We start from the raw sequence: 20,494 nt of genomic DNA, 5'->3' as shown, positions 1-20,494 counted from the left end.
AACTTTGCTGGGTGGTCTCCTATCATGATATCTAGTTTAGGGTATCGTTTCAAGCGGTCAGGGTCTGATACCATGCAGATGTATTCGTCACTGTCTTGTGACACCGGCGTGTGTGATGATGATTCACTGGACGTGGGTCTGCGTGATCGATAGGAACCTGCTGTTTGGTGTCGCGAGCGGTAGGTGCTCGTGGATCGGCCCCGTGATAGGTATGGGCTTGTTGATCGATTGCTGGACTTCGATGAGCTGGACGAGCATCCTCCTCTCCCCTGTATGGCACGTGCGTGGTGTCGTGTGCCGTGCCTAGGGATTGATGACCTGCGCGTTTACTGTTTGGCTTGGCACGCTATTTCGAAGTGATTGTTTCTTCCACAGCGGTGACATCGCTGACCAATTGCTGGGCATTGCCCTGAGTGCGGGTAATCTTGTCCGCATCTATAGCACCCAGGTGCTGATTTGACGGACTTATTATGTCGTGATTTTCGTCTGGAGGGTGTTCTTTGAGAGGTGTGGGTTGGCTTATTCGATCTGTGGGAGTTTGTCGCGGGTCTGGTAACTTTGTGTGCCTGCATCCGGAGAGCGTGTTCTTTCCGGTCGGGTTTGTGAGTTTCCATCTGTTTGGCATGGTCTTCAATTTCTTCCAGGGTGTATTGTTTCTTTAGGAGTCGCCAACGTAGCGATTCGGATTGGCATCCATCAATAATGTGGAGTCGCAGTGCATCCTCTGTCTTGAAGTTGTCAAATTCGCAGTGACGTGCCATCCTCTTGATACGCATGATGAAGTCACTCATGCACTCTTCCTTTTCTTGGGTGGCCAAATTAAAGGTGTACCGTTCGTAGTCCACGTTGCGCTTGTGGAGTAATCGTCTGTCGAGGGCGCCTTTTACCTCCTCATATGTAGCAGTCGCCGCATTTGGTAGTTCTTTGATGATCTGTGCTATTTCTTGGCCTATTAAGTTTCTTAAGGCTACGAGTTTTTGTTTGGGGTCTTGTACCAAAGACCCAACCATGTAGTCCTCGAAGTCTTCGCTCCAATTTTTCCACGCAGGCCCCATACTGTTGCGTGGCGTCAGTGCCAGCGGCTGTGGTTGTCGCATGAAGGGTGCCCCCATGGGCGCATGAGGCATCATGGCTGCGTTGGCTGGTGTCGCTGGACCTGCTGCGACGTTTCCCCCAGACGTGCTGTTGGGTTCAGTGTCAGACATTTGGGGCCTTGAGTGGCTTGGTTTGACGGAATGTGAGCACTGACTGTGAGCTTTCCCGCTCTCTTATTGTTGCAGGGACTCGATTCGGCTGAATGAGAGCTTTCCCGCTCTTTTTACTGTTATAGTTTGTGACTTATGGTGAAGGCGCCTGACTTCAAGATGGCCGCCGTGTTCAGATCGTGGGTTATCCAATGGCCAGCGCCTGACCTTAAGATGGCCGCCGTGTGGGACGCCGCGTTTTTGGGCATTGGCTGCTCTCTAACCACTTGCTTGCTTGCTTGCTTGCACTCCGATCGGCTGCCACAGTCACGCTCCCTCTCTCTGTTATTTGAGCGGGACTCACCCTGCTTTCATCGGGTTCTTCGGGTCTTCGCAGGTGGCCGGGTCTCTCGCATCCACTGCGGTGCTGCTCGGTGTCCGGGGCTCCCTCGTGATTGTCTGCACGGCGGAGCACGAGCTTCTTGTCTGCGCCGCTGTTCTTGATCAAGCGGCGCGGTATCTTGACAGGCTTACTCTTGGCAGTTGCCGACGCCGGTCTCCGTTTCGCGCTCTTCTCGCGCTGCCGGTGGGATAGACTGCAGACTCGCTGGTCGGGCCGGGTGTAGACGGCTGGGCTCCGTGACTTTACTTGTGGGAGTGTATCCATCCCATCCTCGTCGCCATGTCGCTGGTGTGGCGACATGACATCGCGCAGTGCAGAGTCTATCCACGGAGAGAGGAATTCTCAATCCAAACATGCAGGTCTCAACTACAACCTTATTGTGGAAGAATACAGATTTCAGAGAAGATGGGAAGGGGGAACTGATCAATCCAAATCCATGGATATAGAAGAGTGGAAAAGTGGATAACTCCCTGGTAGGTGGGTATCTGAGACTGGAAACTGGCAAATGTGGCTCAGACTGAGAGCACTCTGGCCTCTTTCTGGCTCCACAGAGCTAGAGGTTTGGCTCATTTGGGACCCTCCAGCTTACAAACTTAGGGGAAGGCCCTCTTTGCAGACCAGTGAACGTTTGAAATGTACCCTTTAGGCAAGGTCATCCTAAATTGTTTGGGCTGTACCCTACGTTTGCTGGCTATAGAACTGGCAGAGATTTTTTCCATTCTATATTTATATTTGAGTGCATTGCACATTAATATTGGTTTGCTCTACATCAGAATTTATGCATACACACTGATATAAGGCTGTTGCAAGCAAAACTAAATCATTACAATGCACTAAATTGCGTTTTTCTGGTTTTGAATGAAGTAGGCTGTAGTGTAGTTCCTATATTCCCAATAGGCTCTGCGCATTGGAATAATGTATCCTATACATTTGACGTAGGACTTGGGTCGACTAGGTCTCTATCAAATATATTAGACTTAATTGTGAGTGCCAGCTAGCTCAGAGGTCACTAGAAACTTTCTCGAATTCACAAGAAGGGATTCGTTTCTGACAACCGCATAAACATGACAACGTTGTTTCCCCAAGAATAAATGTATCTTCAGAGTCGTGGAAACAATAGATAGATATTGTACTCAGTCAATCGTGCATGCTTCGGTTCATCAGAGGTGCAGAGAAATAGAGAGACTGGCGTTTTCAATAAAAAGGATTTATTGAACAGTCTTCTTTCTCATGCAAGTAAAGTGAACTGCTACAATCGTAATACAGGCTGCAAAGTATAATGCGGACAGTAAGAACAGTATTATAAAATGATATTGTAAAAGCATTGTATGGTTTCTAAACAATAGATAAATACATACATAAATAAAAAAGGCTAAAAGTACTCAACTGGTGCTTCTAAAATACGCCTGCCTAACCTAAGTCTAGTACGAGGGAAGAAGTAAGTGAGGTGTAGCATAGGTTTAGTTTTTCTTTGCCAAGAATCTAACCAAAATGTCTCTTAAGGTCTAATCAGCTCCGTACCTTGGTTTTAGAACGAAGGAGGTCTGGTATCTCTGTCTCGGGACTCGATTTCCCAACACCCCGCAAGGGGAGCTTGGAAACACTGGAATTGGATTCTCAGCGAAAGAAAGGGCAGTTTCTCGATCAGTGCGTCAGCTGGAGGGTCGGCTTCCTTCGGCACTTGCTGTAGCGAGCTGCGTCGGGCAAGTAGATAGTCGAGCTGCTGCGAACCACCGTGTGTTTGCCAGGGCAAGTGTAGGCATATTTATACCTTGAAGGCGCCTAGGTTAACATAAAGTCAGGCATAATAACGTCATCAAAGAATCCCAAGGGAATGGTAGTTCTTTGAAAACTCCATGAATTCTTGGACAAATCAATATTCAAGCAAGCGGATGTCCCTGACTGCTGAAGCCGAGTTTTCCAAGAAATCGTTGTGGCTTTTTGGAACGAGTGGAAGTAACCATGCCTGTATTTGGACTGCATGGGTTATGTCTAAATATGGTTATGATTTCTATGCCTATTTAAGGGCAATGTGAATTGTACCTATATAAGGGCCTGAATCGGGAAATTTCGCTCTGATCCTAAAAAGCTATACAACACCCACTCCCCTTTATTATGTTCGACATTACTAAATTCTAAGCATTTTAAACATATCTAAAGCATGATGTGAAAAAATCCCTCCCAAAACACATAAAATGCATTCGAAATGGTTGTATACGAAAAATGAGCATTTGTGCTGTACGCATTTTAAAAGCAATATTGTCATTCAAAGGAAAAAATATGACATCGGAAATGCTATCTGAATGAATCATGAAATTACATTTATGAAATGGCTCTTAAATACAGAAGAAAGGTCGAGACCATTCCATGACAGAATATATAAATTGTTTTGGTTGTGGACAAGGTCAAATATTGTCTCTTGGAAGTATTTAAAAGAATTCTTGTTCTCTAAGAATAGTTCTACTTTAAGCAGATTACTTTGTGCCCCCCCAAAAAAGTTCAATTTTGGAAAAAGTCAAATCGCAGAAAAATAGAGTTCTAAAGTTGGAAGTTTTGTTTTTGAAAAGTGAAGGCTGAATACAGAGTCCCTTAGAACTCTGTGTGCTAACTTCAAAAGTCATTCTATTTGTTTGGAGAAAATATATAATCTTCTAAGCTGGTAAAGAATTTGTCTACTACAGTAGGTGAAAGTTGGACCACTTTGTTAAGTAAACCGATTGCACAAAAATGTGAATCATCGCCGTCAGCATTAGCCGCATAAGCAATGTTCGTCGGAGATGGTACCTGTGTGCCCGTCGATCCACGCATCGCACCATCAGCAGATTGCGTCGGTGAGACCTCAACAAATGCCGTCATCAGGATTGGTAGCCGCTGGGGACAACACGATGCATGGGCCGTTACCAAACCAAGCAAAGTATGAACATCCGTTGGCAGTGCCGATGGAAGTGTTAGACAGATGTCAAACACGCATTCTTCTCCACATAGCAGGCATTGTAGAACAGGTAAGATACAATCTTGCCAGATCGGTCGGAATGATAGAAACCATGTGGTATTCAGGTCTCTTAAACGAGCCAGGCCTAGAATCTGTATCATGCGCTCACGACACTTCATTGCCAGGAGAGTGTTCTCTATGGTAATCTGGGTGTCGCTGCTGACCAGACTTGCCATATCGGAGAAGAAGAAACAAAAATAGTGTTCCTGCTACAAGTCCCAAAATGAGAGGCAGGCCACCGAACACAGAGTGCACGAAGTTTGGAAAAATGCAGAGGACTGCTTCAAAGGGTGCTAACAGTCCCGAAAAAACTGTCTTAAATATATGTACAATACCACTGGTATCAGACATGTTTAAGATACGACCTAACATTTCTACGAAATGTACAGGGCAGTTTGTTGATAAAAGGGCATGTATCTCTGCAGAGGACCTTGCAACTTGTAGTTCATACGTCTCTTTGGACGAGGTCTGTGGCACAGTTTTTTGTAAAAGAATGGCTTTCATTCTGCTTAAAGTATCAATTCGAATAGAAGAGATGTTCAGTGAAGGCCATAACGGCGACTCCCCGTCTGTCTTAGCTTTAGGAAACAATACTTGCATACAACAAGTGACCCTGGCTGACACAGTTACGAGATAGGCTATTCCTGGCAACATGCCACAGCAGCTGTGATCATTCAACATAATATAGCTACCGTTAGAAAGCTGCCTAAAAATTGGATCTATCACTGCAAGCTCCATGTAAATTAATACCCTGACATAGAAGTGTACCGCTTAGTGCGCTTTTACATTGTGTACCACTATGAAATACTTATTTTCCCCCACTCCAACATCTGTGAGTATATGGTAATTCCCAGGTTGCCTTTATGTATTCTTCACCCAACCTTTCATACACTCCAGCTGGTATATGTTTCAAACAGTATTGAAAATTGTGACAGGCAGAGTGATTGTCCCGTGTATTAGCCATTCTGTTGCAGGTTTTTCTGAAACAGTTAATGGTAATCTTTCCAGTTTTTCAATGCTCAGCACCGTATAATCTGCTCATCTTTGTGCCGGGGTGAGTTGTTTATCTGTAAGGTTAAATACAGAAAACAATGATGTGGTGTTGATTAGACGCCATGGCACATATCCAGAACGAAGATTTTGCAACATCCAGCCTAAAAGCATTATAGAACGCAATTGTGACTGTCCATGCTGTAGCATGAGCAAGTCCTGTTCCATTATGTCTATGGTAGAGGATACTATGCAGTCCAAAGAATAATTTCTAGATGACAGAGTTGTTAACCCATTGTCAACTACAGAGAGAGCTTTCTCTAAATGAATACGATCAATTTCTCGTATTCTTTCTGCAGTCTCTGCTTGTGTCGCTTTCCAAGCTTCATTATAAATGGTGTATAAACCTGCCTATATAAAACGTTTATGACGTTGTTTCGCAGGACCTTGTAAGAAGTCCCTTAAATCAACGCCATCTTTAAGTAAAGATAAGTGCTGTTTAACCTCTGTTAGTGTGGATTTTTGTAGCCACTCAAGGCACAGTTTTCCTACACTGTATGTTGTTACTATCCCTGGATGTTGTCTCTGGACATATCTTGGATCTGGCCTAGTGAATGTTAACCCTTGCGTCTTGTTCAGGAATCTATCTTGACAGTTGTTTGTGTCTGTGGGCCAGATTACCCATTTCTTCCAATCAGGATCAGTTCTGTTCAAGCAAAGGGCGGCAGTAACACTGTTCTCGATCCGTGGATTGCTAGCACAGGTACTGGTTGTCTGTAAGAAGGCCCAAATTCCTTCTTATCCGCGATCTTTTCTCTGACTAGATCCCCAATCTTTGGAATCAAGGCAGGCCTTGTTGGGATGGGTGGTTCCCCTTCAGATATCGTTGGCCTCTGTATTGTGTTGCTTTGACTTCTCCTTTTTCCATTTAAGTCCTGCATAACAGCCAAACGGTCTTTGATATCAAAGGGTTTTTGTTCTACCACTGAAGTGTGACGATCAAGGTCCTGGAGAAGCATTCTAGTACCCCAAAGGATTTCATATGGAGTGATTCCACCCAGAGAATTTCTTGGCAGATTATTTAAACTACGTTGGACACTTATTAGATGTTTGACCCACCCGTCACCCGAGCCTAATACCCTAGCTGTTATAGATTGCTTTATGTCCCGTTTTTTTCTTTCCACTACAGAATTTCCCTCAGGATGGAATGTACTCAAATACCGCAATGCAATGCCCAGATTGGCCATGGCCTCTTTGTAAGCTTTGGAGCTACACGCAGGACCCTGGTCAGAATGTAGCGTGCGACTGCATATGTGCCGATAAAGACTCGCAAATCTTTTATAACAGTTTGGGCATCAGCCGAACGCTGAGGCCCCCATCCAAATGAATCTTGAGCATGAATCCACTGCAACCATGATATATTTGTAGTTACCATCCCTCTGTAAGGGACCACAGTGGTCCAGTTAAACTCATGTTAATGGTTTATCTGAAATTAAAAAGGGTTTCTGCGCCAGGCGTTTCACTGTTAAAACCTTCATTTTTTGGCAGATTTCACATTCCAAAACATAGTTTCCTCAAGCGTGGCCACCAGTATCTTTTTTTTAATAATGACACTGTAGCAGAAACACCTGCATGTGCAGAGGCGAGCCCTTCATGTGCTGCTAAAATTAGTCCTAATATATGTTCCATGTTTGGAATTACTCTCTCCCCACGCCAGGGATTTGAGCAAAAGGAAAATTATTTTCATCAGTTATATATGAGAATTTGAGTAGAAAGCCTTTTGGTATCGTTTTACCGCTGTCTCTATTGGAAGCGGCGACAGCCTTCATTATTTCGCTGTCTGTTTTTGTTTTTGAACGAGTGATTGCAGCTACGGAAGCCGTTTGCACAGCTGCCTTCGCGGCTTCATCAGCCAATGAATTCCCTGCAACGTGAACGCCATCACGCTGATGACTCAGTGTAGTTCTTTCTGTAATTGAACTACTTGTTCCCAAAGCAACTTATGCTTGATTGTGCCACCTTTTGCGTCTTTGAAACCGTTTTGAATCCAGTTCTGCAAGTATTTATTGTAGGATTAAACGCAGTAATACGAATCGCAGACTATGAGTGTGGGGAATTCGCGATCGGTATTTTCAAGCGCCATCATGAAAGCCTGTAGTTCAGCTCCCTGAGCTGTACAGTCTCCAAGAGATTGAGTTTTTGTGACTATAGGTCAGAATTTACCATCGCGCCAGCGACCTTTAACAATCGCGCACGCAGCACTATGAGCTAGTTTACCCCCAATGCGGGCTGTGCTGATCTGTCTGTATAAATTATTCATTTGTACTGTTCTAGAGGCAGAGGGCATTCTTGTTCGTATTGTAGAAATTCTTGTGTTTTCAAATAGGGGTCAAAAACATATTCAACATCTGTTGCAGCAAGAGAGTTAACCCATTGTATCCATCTCGGATGTAAAGCCTTTGCATTCAGAATGCTTGCTTTTGTCACTGCCTCTAAGGCAGGTACAGGAGTAACGACCATTATGCGTTAACCCTGTGCGAGAGCTCTCTCTTTTGCTACTGCAGTTTGAACCGCTGTCAGAATTTTTTCAGTTGAAGTGAATTTTATTTCAGCTTGTGTGTACAAGTGTGATTTGTAAGTAATTGGTACTTTTTCACCTTCATTAAAGGTTAAGTACGTGAATCCGCATCTTCCTGGAATTATTCTGATTACAAGGTTACGTATGTTTATGCGTGTCTGTAAATGTGTTGTTGCTAACATGTCTGTTTGCACTGAACGCAAAATTTCTGTGTGTTTTTGAGTCCAATTAGTTGTTTTAAAATCAGGTTTGATTAATTCGTAGAGAGGTTTAACCCTTTCTGTGTAATTAAAATGTATGTTCTTCCAAAATTCAGGAAACCTAGATTTGACTGTAAGTTTTTCAGCATTTTTGGAGGTTGGCCTTTACTTGATAACTCGTATCCCAGAAAAAGGACGTTGAGGTGGGCAATTCTTGATTTTTTAAAGTTGAATTTATACCCTTCAGAGGCGAATCCAAGTATAATGTTCAAGTGCCTGTCCAAGTCATCGTCTGTTAGATAGATGTCATTGACATAAGATAATGCCTCATATTTATACGTTTGTAGTAACTCTATTACTCTGGCTGAAAATAACCCCAGACTATTCTTGAATCCCTGGGGGAGATGACAGAAGTGACGCTGTGTCCCCATAGTTGAGAAAGCGGTCAAGTACCTGCTTTTAGGTGAAATGTTTTGACAGAAGAAACCATTTGAAATATCTAATTTGGTTTTATATTTTTTACGCACAATGTTATTCATTAGTGCTGCACTGTGTGCATTTTGTACTGCAAAAGTTTTGCAACAACAGTTTAAATGTCTGTAGTCCAAAACTAGACGATTTGTATTGTCTGGTTTGGAGACAGGAAACAAAGGATTGTTCATTGACGAGGTGCATGTTTCAATCACCCCTTGGTATTCAAGTTGATCTATTATCTCCCTGACCTGTTTTTTTGCTTCTTGCTTAACTGGATACTGCCTCTGAGCAGTTGGTTGAGTTTTTGACTGGATTTTATGGTGAGGGGAATCCTCATCCCATCCTACATGATTTTTATATAATGCTGGAGCCTGGGCTACAGCCCATTTTCTGGCATAGATATATTTTAAGTGAATTGGAATATGATTGGAGAAGGCTAGCATAATAATGTCTTCGCCATGTGAGCACTCCCTGACAAATTTTGGAGGCCAGTCTTTTTCAGCTAAAAGAATGTCATAACCCTTACAGAGCTTCTCCCAAAAGAGTGCTCTTATTTTCCTAGTTATGTCCCCCTCCATCCGGAGCTTTACTTCATATAACTTATGGGCTACCCTAACCCTGGTATCGGCAGTTTCAACTTGGATGTACTCATTCAAGTCCATTGTCTCCAGATGATCCTTCAAGATCTTGCGAGCTATGGTGACTTTTGCTGCTCTGTCCAGCATTGTCTGGGCCCACTCCCCGTTCTTGAGTTGTGTCCTCGAAATCCTCAGCATGTCTGATTTTTAGACCTGCTACCTTCTTTTTGGTGAATTGGGTTTTCTTCTTTTTTGGAACGTGTTGATCGTCTTCGGACTTCACGCGTTCTTCCTTGTGTTCTGACCGTCCTCTTCTTTCCGATTTCTGTGAGGAAGTCTGAAAGGTACGAGAGGAACGTGTATCAGTATCTTGATATCTATCAGGTTTTCTCAAATTATCCCTATTCCTGAGGTTATACCTCTTTTCAGAGGGCTCCTTTTGAGGAGACCTTCCTCTGGACTGAGAACGCTTCTCATTAGAAGTTTGTTTAGTATTTTCCCACTTCTTTTTAGGAGTAGTGAGAGTGTTTTTAATAAAGACCTCTTCAGGATTTTCTGGTAGCTGGGGCTTTACTGGTTTCCCACCCAAACTATCTCTACCTAGTTCTTCATAGGATTTTTCAATTATTCTGGCCAGTTCATATGGTTGCTCAGTTATATCAATTTCTCTTATTTTTTGGCGGATCGCCACGGATGCTGCTTCACCTTTAATATTAGCTAATATTATAGCTGAGACCTGTTTGAAATCTTTCAGTAATTTCATACCCAGATTTAAAGCAGGCTCTGCCCCGTATTCATTTTTAATCTGTTTCAGGACATCTGGTATTACCGCCATAGATGGAACACCATGTGTTTTTTGTGTAGATTGCAGCATAGACTGTACCCCAAGTGTCGCAGTCCTCCAGGTGTGGTGCGATCCCCATTGGTAAACAGATTGTTAAAATTCTTCTCAGTTAACAAAAACATAGGGTTTCAAACATATATATTTGTTTTGATAGGAACCTATCGGTGGCCTACTGATTAGATTGAAATAGGGAACTACGCTAAATTGACTGACGGTTTCCCAAACTATCAACACACAAACAGGTAAATTGTAGATTACCTAAAAAGTGTTGTTTGAGTTATATACGGCTTGATTGGTTTAACTGGCCTTCTGGGGTTAAAGAAGTTGTACTTTATTTAACAGCCACAACCGCGACTACACAGAAATAATCCCATTGATGACTGGTAGTCCCATGGAAGCCTTATCCTTGTGTTTTCACACAGGTGAGAGGGTCTTGGTGAAATTAAACAGTAAGGATGAGACTGTTGTGCATCAGCAAGATGGATGCTGTGGTATGTGAGTAACAGGGCGTATAAGAGAGTGCAGTGAAACACTTACATTGTTTATGAAAAAAACTTTTTATCGATTGGGGAGGGTTAAGTGTGTTATGCCCAACCTTAATGTCTCTATATATAAAAAATTGACAAAAAACTCACTTGTGGTAGTAAATGATGGTTCACTTAATCCCCTTAGCAAGGATGTATTTTTGACAATATGAGCTGTGTTAGATTAAAATATATCTATGGAAGATGCTTAGTGTAAACAAGTTGCTAACTGTATGACACATTTATGTTTTTACACCTATAAATGTAGTAGACATAGGGATTATATATTCACGAGGTAAAAACCTGTTTTATCTCTCCATTAGGTGATACGAGTGTCACAGAGAAATAATTATCTAAAGTCATTAAGAAGGTGGCTATAATCAGCAGAAAGCCTCCGAAACAAGTTGACGCATTAATTAATTGTTAAATTTGGAGTGGTCAACTTGCAGAAGGGCATAGGGAAGGGACTCCCAACCTTGTGTTGTCCAAAGTATTATCTGAATTAACAGTAAGAAGACATATTTCATTGTCTTTTTTATTTTCCTGTGTAGCTTCATGAAATGTTTTTATGATTGATTTTTGTCATTTTAAATTTTGTGTCTTATATTTATTGTACATTCACGAGAATGTTTTTTAAACATGAAAATAAACAGTCTGTTTTTGATATTAATGATGTATTTACTTTGTAAGTGTTTCAATAATCCTCCAGGTGTGGTGCGATCCCCATTGGTAAACAGATTGTTAAAATTCTGTGTTTCTCATGAGGTGTACTGTCAGGAAATACTGCCTCGATTTGAGTCATTTCTTGACTTATCCAGAATGAAAATTGTTCCCTTTTTGAGGGTAATTTACCAATGACTGATTGTATAGTCTGTGGTGTGATTTTATTTGTGTTCCCCTGGTGAGGGGTTTGTTGTGGAATCCTTATAGGAGGTTGGACTGTTAGAGTCCGCATGACATATTAAACCAATTGTCTATGTATTGTTATTGGTTGTTTTAGTTGAACTAATAATTCTTCACTTGACATTTCTTCAATGTCAGGATGTGGTGTATAGCTGGCCAGTACCGGCCATGTTGCTCCTGGTCTACCTGGTGGACCGAGCCTGGTAATGTGATTTTGATGTTGTAGGGCACCTTTAAACCAGAGCTGGTGCTCTTGGTAAGTTAGTGGAATTTCAATGTCCTTGAAAGGAACGTATTCCGTTGGATTATCCTCTACTTTGTAGAAGTGAAGCACATACGATACTGCATTTGCTTCAGGGTAGACTATCCATGAATAGAATACCTCTGTCTGCCGATATTCGTGTGCCTCTATGACAAAAATTACCCTACCACCTCTTGGTGATAGGCCATTTGTTATAAATTTTATAGTGATGGCTTTCCTTACATTTTCCAGGATGATTATAGCATCTGGGTCATTTTGTTGGAAACCTGTAACGTCTAAATGCGGATGAGTTGCAGTTCCTGCAGCTCCACCTGTCTCGTTTTCAGTCATTTTGTTGGCTGAAAGTTTTGCAGAGCAAGTTTCAAGGAAACAAAGATAAGGTGCACAATATTTTGGAACACTGTATCCTTCAACGTTGAATCAAACCAAAAACTAATACATAGGATTTTTGTCCTACTCAGTTACGGCGGATATTTTGTCCTTTTACCCACTCCAGATGTCTATTGGAGTATTTTAAGGGAAAAAGGGGTCTCTGTGAAAAGCACGACTGAGTTAGTATAGTATCTAGCTTTAAATTAGTGCCTTACCAAACGTTGGGCGCCATGTAGTGTAGTTCCTATATTCCCAATAGGCTCCTCGCATTAAAATAATATATTCTATAGATTTTACGTAGGACTCTGGTCGACTAGGTCTCTATCGAATATATTAGACTCGAGTGCCAGCTAGCTCAGAGGTAAGTAAAGTGAACTGCTACAATCGTATTACAGGCTGCAAAGTATAATGCGTACAGTAAGAAGAGTATTATAAAATAATATTGTAAAAGCATTGTATGGTTTCTAAACCATAGATAAATACATACATAAATAAATAAGGCTAAAGGTACTCAACTGGTGCTTCTAAAATACGCCTACCCCAATGTACCTAACCTAACTCTAGTACGAGGGAAGTTAGAGCGAGCTGACCCCAGCAAGTAGCCTGAGAGTCAAATAACTCTCACTGCAGGGGCCAGCTCACGCTCCTGCTGTGATTAGTGGCCTGCAGCAGGCCTCCCGACCTAGCACAGGCTGCTATCGGCACATTATCATTCTACATTTAGTCAGTTACAGGTTACGAACAATACATATGTTTTGCCAATAGGTACAGTGTCGAATACACGATCTGTTGAAAATAACGGGGTTTTTCAGCCAAAGGATAGGGTGGAGCAAAAACGCCAGTTTATAAGGTAATCATTATATCATTTTAAGACACATCAATGGACATTGGCATCTAAAATAGTGGCCGTTAACAAAAACATAGGGTTTCAAACATATATATTTGTTTTGATAGGAACCTATCGGTGGCCTACTGATTAGATTGAAATAGGGAACTACGCTAAATTGACTGACGGTTTCCCAAACTATCAACACACAAACAGGTAAATTGTAGATTACCTAAAAAGTGTTGTTTGAGTTATATACGGCTTGATTGGTTTAACTGGCCTTCTGGGGTTAAAGAAGTTGTACTTTATTTAACAGCTCTAACCGCGACTACACGGAAATAATCCCATTGATGACTGGTAGTCCCATGGAAGCCTTATCCTTGTGTTTTCACACAGGTGAGAGGTTCTTGATGAAATTAAACAGTAAGGATGAGACTGTTGTGCATCAGCAAGATGGATGCTGTGGTATGTGAGTAACAGGGCGTATAAGAGAGTGCAGTGAAACACTTACATTGTTTGTGAAAAAAACTTTTTATCGATTGGGGAGGGTTAAGTGTGTTATGCCCAACCTTAATGTCTCTATATATAAAAAATTGACAAAAAACTCACTTGTGGTAGTAAATGATGGTTCACTTAATCCCCTTAGCAAGGATGTATTTTTGACAATATGAGCTGTGTTAGATTAAAATATATCTATGGAAGATGCTTAGTGTAAACAAGTTGCTAACTGTATGACACATTTATGTTTTTACACCTATAAATGTAGTAGACATAGGGATTATATATTCACGAGGTAAAAACCTGTTTTATCTCTCCATTAGGTGATACGAGTGTCACTGAGAAATAATTATCTAATGTCATGAAGAAGGTGGCTATAATCAGCAGAAAGCCTCCGAAACTCGTTGACGCATTAATTAATTGTTAAATTTGGAGTGGTCAACTTACAGAAGGGCATAGGGAAGGCACTCCCAACCTTGTGTTGTCCAAAGTATTATCTGAATTAACAGTGAGAAGACATATTTCATTGTCTTTTTTATTTTCCTGTGTAGCTTCATGAAATGTTTTTATGATTGATTTATGTCATTTTAAATTATGTGTCTTATATTTATTGTACATTCACGAGAATGTTTTTTAAACATGAAAATAAACAGTCTGTTTTTGATATTAATGATGTATTTACTTTGTAAGTGTTTCACATAATGAACAACGTGCATTTATCTCTCTGAAGGGTGTGATTCTTGTGAAGTAACTTTAAGTGCATGTGACTGAAATTGATGTTATAGGGTTTACCCAAAGGGAAAAGTCTTTTTTTACTTGACAGTAATTTGGTGCTCTATTCCCTTTTGGGTGTTTATAGAGCCCCTCTCAATCTGTTTGAGACTAATTATCATATACAGAATAATAATGGGCCAATGACAGCATGTGCTGGGCCTCCTCCTGCCAGAGCCCAGGGCATGGCAAACTGCTTTTGTTTCTGGGCTCCTGTCACCTCACCAGGGGCCAAGCTCTGGGGTGGGTGGGGGTTTCGTTTTGGCGCATGTTACCCAGGTGCATCCAATATGCAAACGCACGTATTTAAGTTTCACTCAGGCACACAACAGATGAAGTGCAAGGTTGTCACAACCTAATATAAACTTCTTTTGACTTGTGGTTGTGTTGGTTGTCTATTTACTTAAGTAATATTGTGCGACCTCCTCTGATGCGTCTGTAAAATGTACCTTTTGTCCTGAATTCTGATCTTCTGTCCTGAATTTTTGTCCTGAATTTTTACACTCACTGTCCTAAATATGCACCCATGCCAGTTGGTCACCCTAACACGCAACTTAGACATGAGGCAGCTTCTCGGAATTATGCGATGCCATTTATGTTAGTCATACATAATTTATGACTAACATAAATGGCATCGCGGTCTGCGACAGAGAGACATTCAAAAAGCAAAATATTTTTTTTTATTTACAGAAATAAGTAGCAGTGGAAAAAAATGATTCAAGCACGACCCCTTTGGCTCCACCGTTCCCATTCTTGTTAGTACTGTACAGACAATGGTCAGGTAAAATGTCCCACAGTCGGAGCATCCTGTAAGTTGGGAGGAATAGATTCGAAATGCCAGTAACTAAACCATTTGCATTGTGCACTGTATCTAGGCTGATAGGAAGGAGTGCCACAACACTGGACTTTCTTGTGTGTACAGTTCTGCCCGTTAAGACTTCCTGTCATGTGACCTAGTGCCCTTCCTGTCAGCCCATTCTTATTACATTGATGATGACAACTGTACAGTGCTTTTTCCTCCACATTTTTCACCAGAATTAAAAAAGGCAAAGGTGCAAAGTCAGGGATGGCCTATCCAGGGTCGTCTACAGCACAAGAGATGTGAGGCAGCAGTGGAAAAACGATGAGCAACAGGCATGACTCATGTATCCTTCTCCCCAAAGGGTCGGTTACGAAATAGAAACAATGATATGAAGTCTGTCTGTGGTAGAAGGCGTGAGCGGTGCACACTACAGCACACCCGGGCTGTCCTCAGAGCAACCTGGAGGTGCAGGCAGCTGGTACTGCCATGTTGACAAACAACAATCCTCGGTCCCCTGGGCTTTGGCGCCAATTACCTTGTTCTCGGGACCCGCCCAGCAGGGACTGCTTTCACAGGCGTTCTCACCCACTCTTATGATAAGACATAGATTTTTTTTAACACAGAAACTATTCAACCATGCACCCTGCCCTAGAACACCACTCAGATCAAATTAAGACAGTGGCATCGTCTCATCAAAAGTGGAAGGCCGTCATGCCACTGGATGACAGGGTATGGCATTCGTTTTCAAAGATCTACAAAAAACTGGGAGAGGGTGAAAGCATCGCTTGGAGGAGGGGAGGGGAAGGTTGAGGGGTATCCTCAGGGTTATCTAAATTAGTTGCCTCATGGGTCTGGCTGAATTTGGGGAGTTTATGCTACCAGTACAGCATATTACCATACTGTTTGTTTCATGTGTCAATGTAGTTTAACTCCAAATAATTATTACTTTAGGTGTTGCCAATGTTTTTTGTATTATACGTTTCATCACGTCTCAATCGCTCTCTCATCACATGATCCACCATCTCATCTCAATAGGCCAATTCACAAAACCCGTATTGAACAAGTTTGAAACTCCGGTTAACTTTACATTTTAGGGACATTTCCAGTTCTTTGGGATTCAGAAAGAAACCGAGCAATACTGCAGGAAGTCGTACAACAGTTGCGGATTTCCAGGAGGACGCATATTGGGATGGGGATGTACCCTGCATGGCTTTGCAGACATGCACCCCTGTCCAAATTACCCATTTGCAAGTCTCTAAAAGTACTTGTGACTTGTGCTCAACTCGTATGAATATTATGTGAGTGCGTTGAGACCCAGCATGAGCCGTGACTGAAATCCAGAGAAAGGCTCTGCGGTTTAGAGAGGCACAGCAAGTATGCCTTCATTACTACATGGGGTAAATAATCATACCCCAGCTTCTAGACACATACCGGTGGTGGCAGCATATTGCTTTTGAATCAAAGGTGCCAGACAGGCCTTTTACCCAGCTCATAGTAACAAGCAAATCGCCTACTAGCCTTGCGCTATAACTGGGTCCTTTCACTGACATCCAACGTCCATGGTATGTGACTGTTAAACGTATATTTATTTATTTATTGACATTTGTAGAGCGCGGCGAATACCCGTGGGCGTCTCGGCGCTAGTTAAGGGATGGATCAGCAACTGGGGTAAAGAAGATATACAAGGCTATTGGTCAAATAACCACGTCTTTAGCTGTTTGCGGAATGTGAACAGGGAGGGACTTGCTCGGATATGTGCAGGAAGGGTGTTCCAGAGTCTAGGGGCGGCAACCAGGAAACGCCTGTCGCCCCAGGTGACTGTTCTAGTGCAAGGCACAGCCAAGAAGTTCTGAATAGAGGAACGAAGAGATCGGGTTGGGACATGATGGAGAAGATTCTGTTTGAGAAAGTGGGGACCTTGATTATTGAGTGACTTGTAAACAATACACAGCGATTTGAATTTGATACGGCTGCGTATCGGGAGCCAATGGAGATCCCTAATGATGTTTGTAACTGGTGCGAACTTGGGGATCCCAGCCAGCATTCGTGCGGCTGCATTTTGGATTGACTGCATCTTATTTGTCACTCGGACTTGGGCATTTAAGAATAGAGCGTTACAATAGTCCAAGGAGGACAGGACTAGTGAGCTGACCAGTGTTTTCCCGGCCGTGTTCGGTAGGAAAGGTAGTATTTTCCTAATCATTCTCAATTTCATATGAGCTGAAGCCGCAGTTTTATTCGCATGTGCCATAAAATTGAGGCCAGCATCGAAGATGACGCCTAGATTTCTCACTTTGCTAGCTGGACTCGGCGGGGGACCGAAAGATGGTGGCCACCAGACAGGTGACCAGCCCGGGGAGAGGTGACCGAAGATGACCACTTCAGTTTTTTCTGAATTGAGTTTCAGACAATTCGTGGCCATCCAGTCACCTATTGCCATCATTCCTCTCGTGAATCGATTGGCCACTTCCTCCCCGTCCCCTTTGATAGCCAGTACCAATTGGGTGTCATCGGCGTAGGAGGTCAGGCTCATCCCAAATGCTTTGATGACATTTGCAAGGTCCGACACGTAGATATTAAATAGTGTCGGACTCACGGATGAGCCTTGAGGGACCCCACACGGCAGAGACACCTTCGATGATTGGTAGGGTCCTAGAGATACTGCTTGTGATCTATTGGCCAGAAACGATACAAGCAGGTCCAGAGCAGTTTTCTGGACCCCCAGTCGTTCGACACGGTCGACTAAGATCTTGGGTTCGACCGTGTCGAAGGCCGCCGAAAGATCCAGCAGTACCAGGAGTGCTGTCCCCCCCTGGTCTCGTATGGCTCTGATGTCATCCGCAGCCTTTAGAAGGGCAGTTTCCGTGCCATGACATTTGCGGAATCCGAACTGGGTGTTATCGAGCAACTGGTGCTGCTCCACAAATTCCGACAGTTGCTGATTCATGGCTTTTTCTATTACCTTAGCCAGGAAAGGAAGACTGGCTATCGGACGATAGTTTTTCAGGTCAACTTTATTCAAATTGGCTTTCTTTAAGAGGGGTTTGACCAACGTATGTTTCAGAGAAGCCGGGAAAATTCCGGAGCTAAACATAGTGTTGCAAACATGAGTTATAGCCGGTATCAACGAGTCCATAACTGGCATAAGAACTTTGAGCGGACACGGGTCTAATGCAGAACCTGATCTGATTCTTGAAATAATACTCCTTGTCTGATCCATAGTGAGCTCGACAAAGCAGGTCAGTGTGTTATCCCGTGAGGTGGAGGACAAGGATAGTGGTGTAGAGTCCGTGTTTAGAGAAAAAGCCTGATAGATGTCGTTAACTTTTTTGAAGAAAAAATCAGATAAGGCGTCGCAAAGATGTTGTGAGGGAGGTGGTGTGAGGTCGTGCGTGCCACCCGACAAGCGTTTAGTGATGTCGAATAACTCTTTGCACGAGTTTTTGGCAGTCTCAATTTGTGCGGCATAATAGGCTCTTTTCGCCTCTGCGATCATCTGTTTGTACCGGGCAAGTGAGTCTTTATATAATGATTTACTTTCTGGGTCATAGCGCTTCCGCCAAAGTCTTTCTCTTTGTTTATTTAATTGTTTCTGTTTTTTAAGTTCATCCGAGAACCAGGGAGCACTGGGGGAGGCTCGATTCTGGGAGATAGATTTTACGGGCGCTAGCTCAAGTGTGGCCTGATTGATCCAGGTATTGAACTGATTTATGGCAGCGGTGGGGTCATCTGACAGCAATGGCGATGTACTAGCCAGGAATGTGTTCAATGTCCCCGCCTTTATGTCCTTCCATGCTCTCACCTGTTTGGGGCTATTGTTAACAGCCCTCCTCTTAGAGGCATCGGGGATAGCTAAATGACTTAAAATAGCGTGGTGATCGGTCCATGCCAGGGGGAGGACATCTGCAATATGTAGCGACTCAATATTAGTAAAAATGCCGTCAAGAGTGTGACCAGCGTCATGGGTAGGGGCAGAAATACGTTGATACAGACCTAGTGTTTCCATGTCCGCTAAGAGGCATGCAGTGTCTGTGTCACTACTTGATTCAAGGTGGAAATTAAAATCGCCTAACACTGCAAAGTGATCTTCAAGGGCTATGGATTCCAATATAGACCCTAGGCTGAATAAAAATGGGGCACGTGCTCCAGGTGGGCGGTATACCAGTACGCCTTTAAAATTGAAGAGGGGTGTGAGCTTAATACTAAATAGTAGGGCTTCGCAACATGTGGATGGTATCGGTGTGGTCCTGATTGGGAGGTAGTCCCTGACAATAATAGGGTGACTGTTAACATGGACCTGTAGGGCAGATGAGTGAATGTATGAGGCCAGGGGGTTCCATTTTGGATTATTCTTGGTAAAGCAGGGCACAAGATGGCGGCCGACTCATAGCCTCCCAGATAAGCTGGCATGTGTCTTTATTTTGAGATGCACTGGACGCTTAGGAATGGGAGGATGGAGACAGAGAGGCCTTTAGAAGTGGAGAGATGAACTTTCAGCAATGATGGATTAGTTACTTACCTGTAATACTAGTTCTCTTCCAGGGGTATCCTCATCAAAGTCATAAGCATTAGAATATTCCCGCCCATGCCCCCCGGAAACACTATATTATATGTGCCCCACATATATATATACATATATATATATAAATAATATATACATAAAAACATGCAATAGCAGCCAAATCACACCAGAGCTGAAATATGCTGTGAAGAATTTCCACCACACATGAATAATAAGCATTAGAAACATGAGAAACAACACCAAAGATTGTTTAGAAACTGTTTTAATGCTCAGAAAGCAGTAGAAATTCTCATAAATCACTGGAAGCATAGGAAGCTCCCAGGCTGCATTGCAAACACACAGTCTTAAAAGACTGAAAAGCTAACCTGTAGCTGAATAGCAATAAACTGACACCGTGCCTTTAAGGCACTCATGACCCCCTGTATCCCATCATGCCCCAGGGGTGACAGTTAGGTCAGTTGTTCTTTTCGGAGACTGAAAAACAAACCCAATAACAAATAGGTTAACAATATCTCCTTATTAAAGAGTATCCTTTGCTCGGCGAGGCGGGAGGGTTGCTTATGACTTTGATGAGGATACCCCTGGAAGAGAACTAGGATTACAGGTAAATAACTAATCCTTCTCTTCCAGGGGATCCTCATCAATAGTCATAAGCATAAGAATAGAATAGCGAGCCTCTCCTCATCCCTGCGGGCAAAGGAATGATAGGAGAGTAATCTCATCAACAAATCTGAGTAGACTATAGACTACCCAAACCGATTCCTCAAGGAG

Source organism: Lissotriton vulgaris, chromosome 1_1 (assembly GCF_964263255.1).
Source record: "Lissotriton vulgaris chromosome 1_1, aLisVul1.2, whole genome shotgun sequence".
NCBI lineage: Eukaryota > Metazoa > Chordata > Amphibia > Caudata > Salamandridae > Lissotriton > Lissotriton vulgaris.
Note: the sequence above shows the minus strand (reverse complement) of the source record.